Source organism: Propithecus coquereli, unplaced genomic scaffold (assembly GCF_000956105.1).
Source record: "Propithecus coquereli isolate 6110/MARCELLA unplaced genomic scaffold, Pcoq_1.0 Scaffold216, whole genome shotgun sequence".
NCBI classification, from domain to species: Eukaryota; Metazoa; Chordata; class Mammalia; order Primates; family Indriidae; genus Propithecus; species Propithecus coquereli.
In genome coordinates, this window is record NW_012146745.1 from 1,695,768 (window position 1) to 1,713,884 (window position 18,117).

At 47.1% G+C, this 18,117-nt stretch overlaps 1 protein-coding gene across 1 annotated transcript in view; it reads right to left on the reverse strand.

Annotated features, from left to right (window-relative positions):
• BRINP2 (bone morphogenetic protein/retinoic acid inducible neural-specific 2) overlaps positions 1-11,947 on the reverse strand; it is a 106,277-nt gene extending 94,330 nt beyond the window's left edge. The window contains exon 1 of the mRNA XM_012644644.1: positions 11,688-11,947. The gene's annotated coding sequence lies outside the window, so the exon portion shown is untranslated. The remainder of the gene's footprint in view (positions 1-11,687) is intronic.
• Between the last annotated feature and the right edge of the window lie 6,170 nt (positions 11,948-18,117).

Genomic DNA, 18,117 nt, shown 5'->3' on the forward strand with positions numbered 1-18,117 from the left:
TCCTCTCCTATGTGGGGTGGGTCTGCCATCAAATAAGAATTTAACCGACTGAAGCCCTAACAGAGATATTGCTGGCCCTGTGTTCTTCTGTTGTTTGCCTGAGCAAGATCTATCATTACTCTATATACATATGGCATATGTCAACTGTTTTAAAATTAGCCAATTTTCCTAAGCACAAAAATGGATTTTTGTCATATCACACGAACCATATATCACAAAAACAAACCAGTTTTTGTTGTGGCATTTTTTTTCTTTCCAAAATGCATTAAGTCTTTTTAAGTCGCTGCCAAATCCATTTTGCTCACTGCATTTCTGAGATAAATTTAAAGAAACCAAGCAGAGAGAAAAAAAAAATCTCATATGGCGCTGTTACCTGGAAAGAAATCTAGTTCATTACCAAACCAACCACGACTAGGAGACTGGATTGCTTCACCTGCTCTTAAATAATAAATAAATACAGCAGATATCCAGCCCCTGCAGCCACCCACTGAAAGTCTGAGACAGGGCAAAAATAATAAAATAAGATTAAGAAAAAGGACTGTTATTTATTGAGCACTCTATACACCGGACATTACGATAAGTGCTAATTCTGCAATATTTCATCTCATACTCAGAACAGTCCTGTGATGTGAGTTTTGCTATGTCCATTTTACAGATGTGGACACTGAAGACTCTTTAGTACAGTAACTTGGCAAGATCACATAGACAGTACACAGCAGAGCCTGCCAAAGACTCGAACCAGAGGAAATCATCCCTGAGCCTGTTCTCTCAGGGACTAGGCCATCTAACGTGTGAGTGAAGAACCATTAGACCTCCAGAGACGCTCTCTTCAGACACCAGGTTTCTTCTTTTCATTAAGGCTATATGGATGTTATCTTTAAGGACTGTGGCTTAGAGCAGGCCTTCTCTGGGAAATTCTGCTTGAGCCTTGCAGAATGCCTCCAAACATTGCTAAAATCAGGAGTGATGCAGCTCATAGACCCAACTGGCAGGTTTCTGCATGGTTCATTTTGAGGGGCCTATAATTCCACTCAAAAGGGAAAAACACATCTCTTGCTTAGGTTAGCATCTGTGAATTTCTCCTTTGAAATGCTCTAATGTTAATTGGGAGGGCAGCACATTAAATCATTATTAGTCATTAATACCTTAGCACAAATTAGTTGATCAGGCTACAGAGAGGTGTGAAGGGCCCGAGGGAAAGACACTATCTTGATGGAGGCGGTGGGGCGCTGCCAAGGAGGGCAGGCTCTGAGTTGCTGCAGGGGCTGAGCCAAGGGACAGTGGACGGGACACGGGGGAGGGAAGGGACCAGGGCTGATGAGCTTAGTTGCAGACAGGATGGCTTCTACAAATGTGGCCGTCCCTCCCACGTCTCCCGGCGCGCACACGCACACGCACACGCACACACGGGTCCCCTGGGTCCCTGTGGAGCTTGCGGGCCGTGTACTTACAGGCAAGGGTTTTAGGCCGGGGACCAGCCCCTCCTCAGCAGCCTGCAGGGCGAGGTTCCCGCCTGCGCCTCGGCGGCCGGGGGCATGCAACTCGGCTCCGCGCCTCTAGGGGTCTCCAGCGGCCCGAGGCTTCCGGAGGAGGCTGACCTTGCCTCATCCCGGCTCGAATCCCAGAGGTCGAACGCTGGGGGGGGAGGGGAGGCGACGCGGGCGCCTCCGGGGACCCCCGCCCGCCGGAGCGCGACTCGACCCTGCCCTGCGCCTGCCCGACGACGCGCTGGTGCCAAACGGCCGAGCGCCCAGCGAGGGGCGGCGGAAATTGGCTGCCCCCCAGTCCTCGGGAGTGCTCGAGCATCCCTGCGGGCAAGGGGACGCCAAGGACGTCCCTCTGCACCCCACACCCTTCCAGAAAGCCCACCTCCGGGCTCCCAGACCTGCGCTGAGCGGGGTCTCCACGCTGTCAGCGCGGCAGCCTGGCGCTCAGGACAGGCGCAGGGCCGAGAGGGAGGGACAGAGCAAGGTCCCCCAGGCACCAGCTGCCCTGCCAGTGGGGCTGGCAGGCGGCCCTCCCTGAGGTTGGGGATGAGGAAGAGAAGGAGCCCTGAGGGAGGACCACAGCCTTGGCCCTGGGAGGCCGTGCCCTGTGAAAACAGAGTCCTTGAAGGCCACGGAGAGTCCAGAGAGTTTTAGTTTGGTTTAGTTTAGTTTAGTTTTGGTTTGATTTAGTTTCTCTTTTTTAAAAAATCTCTTAACTGAGGAGTATTGGAAAATAGGAAGAAACTTTGAACCTGTGTATAGTGGCTCACACCTGTAATCCCAGCACTTTGGAAGCTGAGGCAAGAGGATCGCTTGAGGCCAGGAGTTCGGGACCAGCCGGGACAGTACAGCAAGAACCTGTCTCTACAAAACATTTAAAAAGTAGTTAGGCCTGGTGGCACACACCTGTAGTCCCAGCTACTCAGGAGGCTGAGGCGGGAGGATCGCTTGAGCTCAGGAGTTTGAGGTTGCTGTGAGCTATGATTGCACCACTGCACTCTAGCTTGGGAGACAGAGCAAGAACCTGTCTCTAAAAAAAAAAAAACCAAAACTTTGAGAGAGGTAATATTGCTCCCAATCCACTGTTGAAGAGGCTACAGAGGTTGATGACAAAATTCTGACTCTCTAATTCCTCCTGTGACATGAGTTTGACTCCCAACTCCACTACTCACTAGCTGTGAGATCGTAGATAATTGACTTAACCTCTCACTACCTAATTTTTCCTCGTCTTCAAAATGGGAATAACAGTATCTACTCCACAGGGAGTCGTTAGAGTTGAGCGAGATTGTACGGCTAGTACTTCCAGCGTCCGGCACAGTGCCCGGCGCACAGCAAGCATTCATTCATAGACATCGAACGTCATGCGTTTTCAGTCACTGAGGATGGGGGACAACAACAGTAGCGGGGCCTAGACTCACCGAACTTTGAAGATGTGTCTGAGTTGGTGGAAGTCTTATATTTTAAAATCAATTTTAGTACGTCAGCAGTTATTGTAAATGAACTGCATAGTGCCGTGGCTTTCAATATTGTTTCGAACAGCCTTTAGGTTCCAAGGAGGTGCCCCAGGAACCACTTTGGGTGAGGAAAAGGAAAGAGAACTGACAGGTGTCAGAGCTCCAGACCCCCAGGCCTGCTCCAGCCAGACAGTCTCCATTTGTCTGCTTTATATATTGGGGTTCTAGGTGAGGGTTTAGTGATTAAAGTCGTCTGCTTTTTTTGAAAGTTTAAAACCACTGTGAATATGTCTTTGTATAATTCAGGGAAACTGTTTCCTCCAAGCTTAAGGACACTCAACTCTGCTGATATTTTTTAATCACTGTCTTTAATCTTCACAATTTTTGTGAAGGTAAGTTGTTATCCTCTCTATTTCACTAGATGGGGATATTGAAGCTCACAGAGGTCCCACATGGCTAGGGCCACGCAGCTGGCAAGGCCTAGGTTTGGCTGACCCAGAAGTGGAGGGCGGAGGGCATGGTGCCGGGGCAGGGCCCTGAGTCTGAGTGCTGGTTTGCCTGTGCTTTGCCTTCCTCAGTTGCAGTCTGTAAAATAGGAAGGATACCTATTTCATAAGGTTGTAATGAAAATTAAATGAGATAATATAAATAAAAATGAACCTAGTACAACTTTTATCACAAAATAGGCTTTGGATATATATTAAGTATGTATGAACCTGCTCCACCCAAGTTTCGTCTGCTCTCCAAATCATTTCTGTAACCTTTGATTATGAGAAATATTCAGAGAGAAGATATAGATGTATGTATGTGTATATATGCAGTGTGCATGTGTGTGTGAATATGTATATGTGTATAGAAATAAAATTATCATCATGCAAACTGCCACCCAGTCATCAAACAGGTCATAGTCAGCATCTCAGAAGCATCTCCCTCTGCCTGCCTCCCCTGATCAAATAAATGCCCACTTCTCTCTCCAGTTCAATTCATTTCGCATCTTGTTAAAAAATAATTTTCTTTTCCCCTTTTGCTCATGCCTCTGGGTTGTCTCTGGCCCTTTTGCTATGCCTCTGCCTGTCACTTCACTATGGTCCTGAGTGACACGTTGTTCACAGGAGAGAAGTGAAATAAAGTGGTTTGGCAAAGCAGGGGCGCGCGCGCGCGCGCGTGTGTGTGTGTGTGTGTGTGCGTGCGTCCACGCCTTCTACCCTTGTCAAGAGCAGCAAACTGGACACATTGTGAGATACGTCTTAACCCAAAAGAACAGGAGGGACAAGTGGACAAGCGGGGGAGAGGTTTGGAAACATCTGAGCTATTTTCTGTTCCCTAAGACCATCCTAGCCTGAGTCTGGCATTTCCTGGAGTGAGGGGCGGACATCACGACAGCTCGTGCCTTGGCTACACAGAATAAACAATCTCTCTTCTTTAGATGCCCAGATTCAACTTTACCCTGGAATTTTTGCCTTTCTCAATTGACAAATCACATATGGATTTGAATATTGCCTACTCTAAGAGACTCTCCCTCCGCCTCTGTCACTCTCTCCTATAATATTTTATCATCATTATCAGCACCTGAAATGATCTCATTTATTTATTTGTTTATATGGTTATGTTTCTGGATACCATAGTAATAAAGAATATGGAGTCAGAATCTAAACTGAGTTCAAATATCAGCTCCCCCAAGCTGTGTGGCCTTGGGCAAGTTGTTTAACCTCTTTGGGCCTCCAATTCATCATCTACAAAATGAAAATAACAAACCTACTTACCCTATAGGATCATTAGAAGAAGTGCATGAGTTAAGGTGTGTAACATCGTCAGTGCAGTGCCTGACACTGAAGCGTGGTACAGTGTTAGCTATTATCAGCAGCCTGTAGTAACCACCACCATGATTACCAGCACATCATCCCGCTAGAATGGAAGCAACCTGATGGCAGGGCTTTTATCTGTGTTGCTCTCTGCTGAATCTCCAGTGCCTAAGAACAGGAACCGGCACAGACTCATATTAGCATATTCAATATATGCAATAAATATTTTCAGAGAGATATGGCTTAGAACCGCAATCCCACCCCTGCCGCTTAGGGCAGAAGATAGCCATATAAACAAATTGCGGTGTGGTGAGTAGAATGCAAAAACAGAGTTTGAGCGAGATGTGTAGGAGTGTACAGGGGGAGGCAATGAATTCTGTCCCAGAGTCTCAGAGAAGCCTTCCCAGAGGAGATACTATTTGCGGAGTCCTGAAGCTCGGTAGCCTTTCAGGAAGCAGAGAATAGGACAGGGGAAGGTTCTGCAGGAAAACAACCCAGCATGTCGAAGGCTCGGGGGTTCTGAGGCAGCTGCTGGTGTTCAGGTGGCTGCCGCCAGAGAAGGGGGCGGTGGGAGAGACGCACAGGAAGGTGTTGGAGCAGCTCATGAAGGAGCTCCTGTGTGCCATGCTTGAAACTGGATGTCATTCTAACGGGAGTGGGGAGTCATGGGAGAATGGCAAGAAGAGGAGAAGCACAAATTGAGCACTGTGAAAGAGCACCCTGGCTGCAGGCAGGAAACTGGAAGGTCCAGCCTTCAAGAGAGGAGACAGGGGGACGAAGTACTGGGAAGGCGCCGCAAGGACGCGTGAGAGCCTGGCATTAGAGGGTGGCAGGAGGGCTGAGGAGGAGAGGGTGGCTCCGAGAAATCATTAGGAGGTAGGATTGATTAGACGCAGGGGTGGCTGAGAGAAGTGGCGCCCAGGACAACCCGCATTTCTTCATCACGCCCCTGGAGCTGAGGCTGTGCTGTCACCCAACGCGGGGACGGGTGAAAGAGACAGTTGGGGTGTGAACTGGTGCGTCCTGTAAGTTCAGCTTTGGACATTTCCATCTCGGGGATCTCAACGTGAAGACCTTCACCAAGAAAGGGTGTTAACATTTGTTCGCATCTACAACGCGCCTGGAACTATGTTTGGCATCTCGCGCATTTTATCTTATTTTACATTTAGAGCAGCTCTTTGAGAGATGGGGCATTATTTATTTTTTTTTAATTTTTATAGGTGAGGAAACTGAGGATAAAGTGAGGTAATGATCCCTCTTTTACATGGTTAACATTTAAGAATAGCACAAAGATCAGCTGGATTAAGCAAGACTGAACGGGGGGCACATAGAGAGAAGGATTAGAAAATATAGGGATAAGGGTGATTTGGGGGAAGATCATGAAAACTTTGAGTGGATATTACAACCATCCCACAGGGTGCTGTGAGGACCAGCTTCTGAAAACATTCTGTGAGCTGCAGAATGCTGAGCAAATATGAAGAATTCAAGTTCTAGCCAAACCTTATTGCAGTTTAACAATAATAACATAATAATAATGAATGATTTATGATGTTCAAATCTGTAATTATTAAATAGAATTCGATCATTGTGTCTTCTCCCCATTCTTCTTCTTGGTAGGTCCACAAAACAATCCTCAACACACAGCCATGCCTTTTCTTTCTCCCCACCACACTCTCGACATGCCTGGTTCGAAAAGGGTAGACACAAGGAGCAGTCGTACTGTGGCAGAGATGAGAAGGAAGATTGGAAAATCAAACGCACCCAGCTGATCTCAACTATTGTGTCCTCAGTTTGCAATGAGACCCTAAAGATCAGTTACTTGGGTATTTCTAGTATCAGGAAGACACTCGAAGATATTAGGACAGTATTACCAAGCCTCCCACCTGCTCATTCTTTGCACTGAGCTGAGAGCTGCAATGCTTCCCAAAGGCTTTGGGTGATCTGAGTTGTGGTAACAAGGTCCCTCCTCAAGTAAATAGAGGTTCATGTGAGCTATTCGTGCCCTTCTTGACTTTAAATTTCAGAAATACATGCCTATCGGCTCACTCTGGGCTGCTGCAGACCCCTCCCTCCCTGTTCTCTCTCTTTTGTGTCTCTCCCGTCTCATGCCTCTGCCTTGCCTGTCTGCCCGTTAACCTGTCCCTGCTCTGCAGGGCCAAAGCCAGCACTGTCCAAAAGGAATATAATGTCAGCCATATATGTAATTTTAACTTTTCTGTAACCACATTTAAAAGTAAAAAGAAATGGGTGAAACTAACCTTAGTATATTTTATTTAACCCAATATATTGAGAATATTATCATTTTAACATGTAATCAATATAAAACAATATTGATGAGATATTTCACATTCTTATTTTTAAAACTAAGTCAAAGTCTGATGTGCATTTTACCCAAACAGCACACATCCCAAGCGCTCAAGATCCACATGTGGCTAGTGGCTGCAGTACTGGACAGTGAAGTTAGAGCTCAGTGCTGAGAGGTATCCAATTGCCAGCTCTGTGTCCGGTCCAGCATTCCAGACCTATATGCATTTCACGTGAGCTTCAGTAAGAGGAAAGGTAGGACTGACTGCTAAAGATTCCACGCTACAATCATGCTACTCAACTTTACTTCTCTCTGCGTGGCAGAGTGACAGTTTAAAGAGGGGCCAACCTGCATCTACCGCATCCCCCAGTCTGAAGCCTAACTGAGCTGCCTATCTCTTCACTCCCAAATAGGAGGGGCTTGGACCTCTACACCCACCCCCAAATGTGGCGTGGATGCTTCTGAATAGCAAAGAGAAAAGGCATCATAGCCACAGTCCAGCTGCGTGGTCATGTGTCATGGGAAACATGGGTGACAGCAAGGTCTAGGACAGGATCTTCAAGAGAGAGTAAGTATCCCTTGAGTCCTGTTCCCAGAATGAACTCCCAGGGCCAAGCAAGCAAACAGACAGGGTTCTTGGGGATTTTCCTTTTGGCCTGAGAGCAATTAATGGTGTGACTTTAGGCAATCATTCCACTCTTGTGTCCAACAGGGACTTTCTCCATGCTGGCATGGGCCCCCGGGCAGCCAGTGGAGTACAGCACGGGTAGATGTGGCCAGTGAGCAGGGTGGCTGTGTCACTAGTCCTCTCATGGCACCTGTGCTTTGCGTGACCTTTCCTCTGGGAGAGAAGCCACTGCTGAAGCACACGTGTGTGGCTGGCTGGTCATAGCCTTCTCCTGGTGAGCCACAGCCCGTGGCCCTTCCTTGGTGCTGCCTGGGCTGGCGGGCTGCCTCTCCCCTCTGCTGCTTAGCTGAGCACACGCAGTGCCCTGTGGTACAGCTGCGGGCAACACCACACCCCACTCGCTCCCGCCTTTTTGTGGTCTCCCCCTTTGTGACTGCTACAGCTTATGTTTTATTAAAAGGGAGAGAGAAGGGAGACAAGAGGTTATGTACATCGGCATGCTCAAGAATCTTAAGACTGAAAATCTCCTGCTCGATGCTAAATGCCTATGGGCTTTGGCACCGTGCCGGCTCTGAGTAAACCCCCAGAGGAACGTTTGGGTGGGGAAATAGGAAATGGAGGAAAATCAAGGCTCTCTCTTAGGAGACTCTGATGCTAAACTGCAAGAAGATTTTCTTGTGTTCTCTTGAAATTTTCCTGCTTTCCTCCAATATCCTCATTCAAATTTTTGGATATGATATTGATAAGCTCTCTGACCTTGAGCAACATTTTTTCCATGATATATAGTTTAGACTTAAGGGTGGGTGGAATGCCAGGTAATTTTCAACATTTAGTGAGATGCCCAACATTTCAGAGCCCTCTGCCTAGGGTCTAGGGCAACTTCCTTTAGGCCAATGTATGTTTAAAATAACTAAAACAGGCGTATGGTATTTCCAGGATGCAAGAGGAGAAGTAGCCCAGGGTAAACCCCAAGAAACCACACAAGCTTTGAAGTTCCAGCCTTCCCAACCGCGCTGTAGTGAGTGCCTCTGTCAGCGGGAACCCTCTCCCTGTCTCTTTCTATCCAAACAAATCCTGCCCCATCCCTTATGGCTCAACTCAAGTTCTCCCCCCTTTGAATACTGATAGGTCTCATGATCTGCACAGGTCACTTGCAGATTAATTAGGTCAGCCTAGTGACTTCTCTTGTATTGAACTACTGTTTAGAACTTATATTTTCATTTCCCTTTTCTCAGGTGTGAACCTAGTTTCCTACCTCGACGGTAAGATCAGCGAGGGCAAAAGCAAAGGCTTATAAGACTTTCATCCCTCACAGCCCTTAGGTTAGTTCCAGAGGACAAACCTTGTGTCTCTGTGACTTTGCGTCCTTGTAAAGTACACAACAACTAAATCAGATTATAACCACTACGATCAAACCATTCCTTAGAACGAGCCTTGTGGAGTCTGGGGTTGGTTCAGGAACGAGGACCAGATACCACTCCATAGTGTCCCTTAAATGCTGTGTGACCCATGTCAAGCAGTTTTTCTTTCTGAGGTTCCCTGCCTTCCCTTTTCCAAGAAGAAGTTTAAAATCATTCTAGCTCACTTCTGAGGGTAATCAAAGATAAATGAGACAATAAACTGTGTGAGGATTAATTAGATGAGCTCCGTAAAGTGCTCCCAGCCCTTTGGAAAAGGCTGCCATTATAAAATGTATACAAGGCCTTATTATCTAAGTGAAAGAGTTGAATCACCAAAAATACACTGCGCAGTGGGGAAAACAAAACAGTAACCGGGAAACCTCAACACTAAGCATCCCAGTCAGCAGAAAGTGCCCACGCAGATGTCTCGAGTCCCTCCAGATTACCTCTTGTTTATGAGCTGGGGAGGGATTTCGGAGCAGCGTCTCAGAGGAGGGTATCTTTTTTATGTGATGTTCCCGGGTGGCTAGCCTGTGTCTTGGGAAAGGGGATAGGAGGAGTTGATGACGCAGGGATGTTCTTTGCCCTTTGGCCTTGCTCAGTAAACAACCTGTCAGGAGGCCAGAAAGGAACACCCAGAAGATGATTCTGAGGGCCAAAGACAGAAGATGCTCCCCGTCGTTGAGACCAGGCCAATGCTAGCAGAGCAGGGACCTTCTCCCCTCCCTAGCCCTTTCGTCCTCACTTCCTTTCTTGTGCCCACACTGCAGCACACATCATTCCATTCTGGGAGACAAAGCCAGCTCCATTTTGGGTGAGGAGAGAGAAGCAAGAGTCAAGAATGCTTCTGTCTTCTCCATGGCTGCAGCCAGCTGTCCAACCCTTTGGAGCCAGCTGCCCTCCAGCAGGGAAGACTATGTTCTGACATTTGCTTGCCTTCCCCCCCGCATGTCACAGTAGACATGCTCTGCACCTTTTCAGATCATACCCTCCTCAAAGAAGCAAAGCATGCATCTTTTCCCGAAGTAGGCAGCAGCTGGGATATTGATAAGACAGGATCATTGTGGCAGCATTGCTTGGTCATGGCCTCAATGCTGCAAAGCAACTCACTCTGGGTGAGAGGGAACTCCAGAGGGTCCTGCCTTAAACAAATAACATGCACACAACTGTGTGAAGTCAAGAGGGAAAACACACAAACTCCAGCATCACTTTGCTGTTGCCTGATGTCATCAGACTGCCCCCCAGGGGATTTGGTAAAATACTTTAGCTGCTTGTTAATACTGGCATTGCATGTATTGTAGAGAGCATGGTGGGGGAGCAGGGGAGAGAGAGAGAGAGAGAGAGATTTTGACATGCAATGTCTGGAGAAGGACCGAGGCAGAAACACTTGACTTACAATATTCCTTTTATTCTTCTGATTGGTCTATGCTGACATACCACTGTCCCTGTTGGATAAGGCCCAGATTACCCAGCTATCAGCATGGCCTTTTATAACCGTTATGCTTTTAACAAAACATCTGTTTCTGCTCATGGCACCCTGCTCCCGGGGCTAGGAAGAGCACACATACAGTTTTTAAGATACGGGACTGTTCAATCACGTTACAGTGCATTAGCTTGAATATTAGTTAATATTTGGCTTAGGTCTATATACCCTGGATAAATATGTACCATGCAGCGGGACTGCTTAGTGAGGAGAAAACTCCTCTGGGCTAGAACAGCAGCTTGCAAGTTCATGCTCCTGCCAGGAAGGAACACTCCAGGCATTCGTGGCCTGGCCAGGGTGCAGCACATGCTTGGTTCTTCTGTGGGCAGCCTGCTTCCTGCATACAGCTGTGAGCACAAGCACACACACATACACACACATGCATACACCACAGGCAGCGTTCAACTGTGTACCCCAGATGATCACAAACAGGGGGAGAGATCTGCTAGATGATACCGTACACCCCTCCTTTCGGCACATCAATATTCTCCTCTAGCATCTCTGGTGCTCTGCCAGGCTCAACTCAATCAGTGGGGCTTCTGCCACCACCCTGGGGAGACAATTTGCAACCTACATGGCTCACTCTTTGGAATTTTTCTTCCTGGCTGCCTATGCATAGGAGAGAAACTGGCCTCTACAGACATCCATAGGGCTCTATGAACATGTGAGTATAACTGTATCCTGCATCATGACCTCAGCTCTCTGGGGTCCCTCCTAAACATAGTGAACCTCCCAGCAACCGCTGGGCAAGCAGAAGTCCTTGTCATCTTTTGCAATTACGCAGCCCGATTGAATTTTCTGTAGCTAATGGGAGTTGCTCTAACTTTGAGGACTTAAACCAGGCAAAAGCGATATGGGTCAGGCGGAGCGCCCAAGCCCTGTGAGGGCCATGCAACGCCAGGAGGCAACACCAGGGCGGTCTCTAGCTAAAGCCCAAAGTCCATTGCTCAGCTCCACAGGGCAGCAACTAGGAGAAGTGGAATCCTTCCCTCTGCCTGCGACTACCAAGCACAGGGCAAGAGGGCCGGGCTGCATGACAGCAAAATGATCCCCTTACCAACGGACACACCAAAAAAGGACAGTGAAAGAGCGAAATAGAGAAAAACCACCGAAACCCTGCACCGTTACCTTGAATCCTGCAAGAGCCCTCCTTGCTGTATCAGCTGCTCCCCAAACCTTCAGCGACTGGCAGGAGACTCCTAAAAGATTCCAGGTTTTTGTGCACCATCTCCAGTGGCAGCTTTCCAAAGTTTTTACTTCATGATTTCTCGTGGCTCTTCCTCATCTGGGGGAACGCGAAGGCCTCCCCCTCAGCGCGTGAGAGGGAGCGGAGGGATGTCTCTTTTCAAATTCTCTTGCTCCCGCGTTGCGTTGCCGCCGCCGCCGCCGTTAGACCCCTTGCGCGCCGCCCGCCCGCGGAGAGGCGAGGACCCGGGTCTCCGGGAGCATCTCCGGAGCGGGGCTTCGGCGCCGCCGGGGCGCACGCGGGCGGGAGAGGCGAGGACAGTGCAAACCCAGCCGGGGGCTCCCCCGAACCTCCGCCGAGGGGAAACCCGAGACCTTGCCTTCTTCCCAACTCCAAAGACGCCCCCTCGCCCTCTCTGCCCCGCAATCACCGCCGTGCGCGCGGACAGACGGCTCCTCCGGCTCCCCGCTCCCGCGGCCGCCTGCAGACCGGCCGCTGCCCTCGGCAGGTGCGCATCCCCGGCAGGTGCCGCGGGTCCGGCGCGCTCAGCGGAGGCGCCGCCGGAGGGGCCGCGAGCAGTCGGCCAGGCGGGCGGACGGCATCCCGGAGCGGCAGCGCCGCGTCCCCGCTCGGCTCCCGCACCTCGGCGGTGTCACCTGCAGACTCCGACGCCAGAGGAGCGTCTTAGGATAACAATGCTGCCCTGCCTGCCTCGCTCTTTCCTTCTTATGCACGTAGGCTGGCGGCCAATGGCACGCAGCGCCACACTCCCCCTGGGCGCCCATTGGCTGGGCGGCCTGGCGGGGGGCGGGCTCTGAGCCTCCCCGCTCTCCCCTTGGTTAGCTGGCAGGCTGGGGTGCCATCTCGGTGAACCCTCCCAGCCTTGCAGCGGGGACTTTTTGGTGGGGAGAAGGAAGCTTTGGATACGTTCGTGGCTGAGGGCTGGAGAGTCTTAAGAAGGCTGAGGAACAAGAAGTAGCTGGGGAGCTAACCGTATTCTCTTCTGATCTTCCTGAGTTGCAAGAATCACTTGTCCCAGCCCATTCTGTTCGCTTGCTTAACTAGAACTCCCAGAGATGGGGACCCATGTGAGCCATTTTCCTTCCAATCTGAGGTTTCCTTCGGTTGTTTTGTGCATTCTGCCCTCTTGAATTACTTAATTAGAAATGAGCTCCCAAGTGAGAAGTACTCAGCGCGCACACACACACCACACACACACACACACTCGGAGATACAAGGAAAAGAGAGAAGCAAAAGATTGCAGGAACCAATAAGATGGCTAGGGAGAGAAACGGATTTAGAGACGCTGGACAGCTAAATCAGGAAACATTCTTCCCCCATGCCGGGACTGTGAAGACGAAGGCACGGAGGAGAAACCTTCAGGTTTCCAAGGAGAGATTAAGTCAAAAAATGTCCTGCTTTCAAAACAGGGAATTGTTTTGCCTGTGGTGTTTCCCTTCTGTGTGTCTCCTTTCACTTCAGTGTGTGTCAGGAAGAGGGGCTGTGCATCTCCGTTTGGTTTTTAAAGCAAGACTAGAGACATCAGAACAGGACCAGCCTTGTTTCTGTAAGCAGGTGCTGTGCTGAGCCTGTGAATTGAGAGGGAGAGATGGAGGGGAGGGGAGGGGGAGGGGGAGAGGGGAAGGAGCAAGAGAGGAAACTATTAACTTTAAATGGAAGGGTGTGAATTATATATTTTTGATGTCCTAATGAGGGTGCAAAGCTGAAATATATCCTGCTAACTGGCATACTACACTCAATTTTGGCAAGAGCACGGGAAAGCGATAGTTGAAGAGAAATCCACCTCAGCGGAAGAGCTGGGGGCTGGAGCTGGGGAGGGAACTTGGGGTTCACACTAAGTTACCTAGTGGGGGCAGCACGGAGAGGAGAACATACAGGGAGAAAAGGAGGGAAGTGTCTCAATTCAGTTTCCTTAGAGCAACATCAGAGGTTATTTTGTAAAGAACTAGACACAAATAACAGAATGTAGAGATTTAATGAATGCCAAGGCAGCATACGTCGGGATTAGCTAAATAGCATCAGGATGCCACAGATTCTGAGTGAGAGAGGAAAAATTAGAAACTGTACCTCATGTACCCACTCTCAGCCTCATTCGTTCACCACTTTCCCCGTATCTTATACAAACGTGACCTTCCTTGTGCATACTGCAAGTATCTGTTTGCCTAAGTTACAAAATATGTCAGAGAATGGTGGTCCCACAGGGTCCCCAGCTTTCCATGTAGAATAAAATATCCAAGGGAACCAGGGAAAGTTTAAATCTGTCACTGGCCAACTGCTGAGTTATTTACTCCCATGATTCCTAGGGTGAGAGGCCCACTGAACCTATCCCAAGTGATAAGACACTGGGCGTTGAGGTTCTTTCAACAGAGTGTCAGGGAGTGGGTAAATCGAGGAAATGGTTGAACACATGATTTCTAATTTCAACAGAAGTTAAGTTAAAATTTCCATGATCTCGCCAGGAGATAGAAAGGTAAAGTTGGCAGGCAAGAAAACCGCTTGAAAAAAGGAAAACTTGCTTGTGCTTTCTGCTCCTATGGAGTCCTAAGCCATGTAAAAAAAATTTTAATGAGGCAAGATATACATTAGGAAATCGCACAGTGTATAGTTTGATGAATTTTTGCCTATACATGCATCTATGCAACCACGACTCACATCATTTCCAGCACCCGGGAAGCACAGTCCTGCCCCTTATTGGTCAGAACCCTCCAGCTCTCAGAAATAGCTACTATTCTGACTCCCATCACCAAAGATTCATGTTACTCTCTCTTGAGTTTTGTAAATATAGGATCTTGGAGTATACAGTCTTTTGTGTCTCGGTTCTTTCACTCATCGTTACGTCTGTAAGATTTATCTATGTAGCTGCATTTTTTGTCACTGTGTACTATTCCACAATACGACTATATGATATTTATTCATTCTCTTATTGGTGGATATTTCCATTTTTTTGTCTACTATGAGTAACTCTGTTATGAGTGTTCTCGTTTTGTCTTTTGGTGGACATATGCAATCATTTCTCCTGGGAAGGCACCAGGGAGTGTAAATCACTTAATTTGCTTTTGGCTACGACACTGGAGAAAATCTTGTGGAGATAATTCTGAAGCCTGCTTTCTCTCCGAGATAATCGAATAAGGTGATGATGGCAAAGGCTATCATTATGGAACACCAACTAAATGCCTAAAATGTGTCAGATCCTTTACATACATAATCTCATTTCCTTCTCTCAACCTCTTTAAGAATTATGTATTATTATTTCTATTTTGCAGATAAGAATATTGAATGCAAAACACTGCATTAGGAAATGGCTCTTGGCCTCCTGAGGGGGTGTCTGTGTGTGTGTGTGTGTGTCTGTGTATAAATAAGTACTCGGTGAGCAGAGCTATGAGAAAAGGAAGTGACGGACATTCTTGTTGCGTAAGTGAGGCTGGAGATTGGTCTGGAGAGATGGGAAGAGTTTTTACATTTCCAAACTATGGTGTTTGAACTAAATCCTGTAGCAAAAGGAAAACTAGAAAGGCATGATGAAAGTAAGATTCCACTAAGATCAAGCTGTTGGCACAGAATAGGTTGATAGCAGGGAAAGCTATCAAAACCTATTTAAAGAGTAAAGAAAAGAGGCCATTGTCATGTAAATATAGGAAGATGGACCTCAGGGGAAAAGGCGAGATTGGAGATAACCAAGCTTGTTATTTTATAGTGTTTTAAAGAAGAAAAGTATTTTCACATATATTATCTGTAACCTGTGGGGTGGGAAGAGATGATAGATCCCATTTTATTGATGGGGAAACTGAAGACAAGAATGGCCCAAGCTCACCTCCAAATAAAAAAAAAATTGTGGAGTTGAAGCTTGAATCCAAACCTGTTGTCGCACTACATCATTTTGCCTCTATGCAAAAGTGATGATTGACATGCACAACTCTTCTCCCCATCTCTAAATGTAAACATCGCACAGTAGAGGTGGTCTGGTTTCTGTGAACTTCAACCTCTGCCCCCATTCTAGGCATTTAATTCCCTACGAGAAGACCGTATGACATTGCATCCCTGTTCTCAGGAATCCAGTGCCCTTGCAAAATATGCTCTTTTTATTTCTGCAGCTTCTCTTGCTTGACCCTTGTCTAGAGAGAGAGGTCTATAAGGGTTTAGATACCAACTACCAACTATTTCTAACTCAATATACATTGTAAGAAGAGTAGATATTGACTTGCCACAAAACCATCCCTAAGTGGTTCACTTGGGTTTTCTGACATGACTCAAGACTTCAGAAAATGAGAAAAATTTCAAAATGATGGCACATTATATGCTACTTAAAAGCAGGAGTGTTTTTCTGCCCGTGCGTAGTCTAATGCCCAGGATACAGGAGGTACACAAATGGTTGCTGAATGAATTACTGTGTTCCCTAAGTCCAATGAGTATCCCTGGGTGCACCCCTGCATGCCATAACTGTGTAGGGGAAAGAGCACTGGGCAAAGAACTCTTGTTTGTGTTCTTAGATCCATATTTCTGTAGCAGATCAATTTCATAAAGCAGCTCACAATTTCGATAGCCTCAGTTTTCTTATCTATTAAACAAGAGATTGGACGAATAGTTGATCTGCTAGTTTCATACCATTTCTCACATTCTAGGACTAAGTGTGTTTTCCCGGCATCCACTCTAGTTACTCAATGACACATAACCTTGCCTAACTAAGTTCAATACTGTTTTTTATATGCCAGGGAGAGTAGGAAACAAGATATCATGGGCTCTTTCTCTCACCCAGTACCTCCTGGGGGAGCAATGAAGATGAGGATGAGTTTTCAAAAGGTCATTGGCTGATATATCTTTTTGGTACTCATTTGCAATACTGCGTGGTAATATACCTCTGGGTTAATTCCCTCATAAGTCAGGATTAAAAACTCAAATTACAATAAAGTATTTTTTTTCCTCTTTGTGTGTGTATGGGGAAGAGGTAAGCAAATCTTTCACTCCTTAAGCATGACCTTCAATAAGGCTTGTTTTCTGTATTCAACTAGATAAACCTTGTACAATATACTGCGAGAGAGAAATATTTTTGTGTTTTGAAGGACATATATTCACATATGCCAATAAGTTGACACCAGGTAGAAAGAGAATGTAATTGTTTTTACGGTAGAGGTCCTCTTTGACAAGGGTGATGCATTACATTTCCAGAGTGGGAACTACCTATAACACAGTCTTTATCGCTCCTAGTATTTAAATCAGCATTGAATGAATGATGTTGGACGGGCACACTTTCTAAATAAATTATTGGTTATCATACGAGAGAAAGTTCATTTACACATCAGATTCCGGCATACCCAAACGTCACTTTTAAACCCCTGCCTGTTGCACACTGTCATCATTTTTAAAAGGCAACACTGCTCAGCAGTACTGGGAACAGATCTTCTTCGTGTTTTTGGTGGTGGTGGTGTTATTCCTTAGAATGCTTAAGCAGGAGGTTGAATATCTACCCTGTTGTACTCTTGACCAGAATAGGATCAATTGGCTCACACCCAAGTATATTCTTTTTTCACTTTTCCATTTGTTAAAGACGCTTAGAAACTTTAGTTCTCACATTTTCTTCCAGCTTTGTTCTATTAACTGGATTCTCTAAAGGCTCAACATTGCTTTGAGCTAACTCCACTTTTTTTCTATCAATTATGTCATTCTTCAAACCATCTTTTCATTGGTTACTGTAGATAACATTTGTGATAGAACTGAAACGAAGAAGCAGAGAGAAGTTGCAAGTAAAAGTTCTGATCTGCTTAGCTGCATGCAGTACATTGGCCATCGGCTTTCTTCTTCACTGTGCGTGTCTATCCACCCATCTATATCCTTTAAATATTTTGCAAAGTTAGTGCTAAGTAAAAATACACACATGTGCATTTATTCTATTAATAGCACTCGCTTATCCACTACACAAATCCAACTAGCTGGTAAAAAAAAAAAAAAAAAAAACAAGAATGGGACAAGCTACATTTCATAAAATCGTCGTGGAAATTTGCATCTAGAAAGAACACCCCCCCTTCCCGCTTTGAAGAAGCTCCCTTTAAGGTGTGTGCATGTGTGTGCCCTTCCCAAGCCTTCCCAATGATGATGAGAGAAGATTTTGCATCGCGAAGACTAATGCAGTTAAAACGCGGTGCGGGTGGTAGACAGCCCAAAGCGTCGCTCCCGCAGCGGGTGCAAAGGAGGAGAGAGGCAGGAGCTCCGGCAGCCAGCCGGGGGCTGACCTGATTCCCTAGAATCCTGAGCTCCCTTCCTCTTCCCTCTCCACGTCCTTCCTTCCCTCTTTCTCCGCTCCCCCTCCCCCCCCGCCCTTCCCCAGACAAGCAGCTCCGGGAAACAAAGAACCCGGGC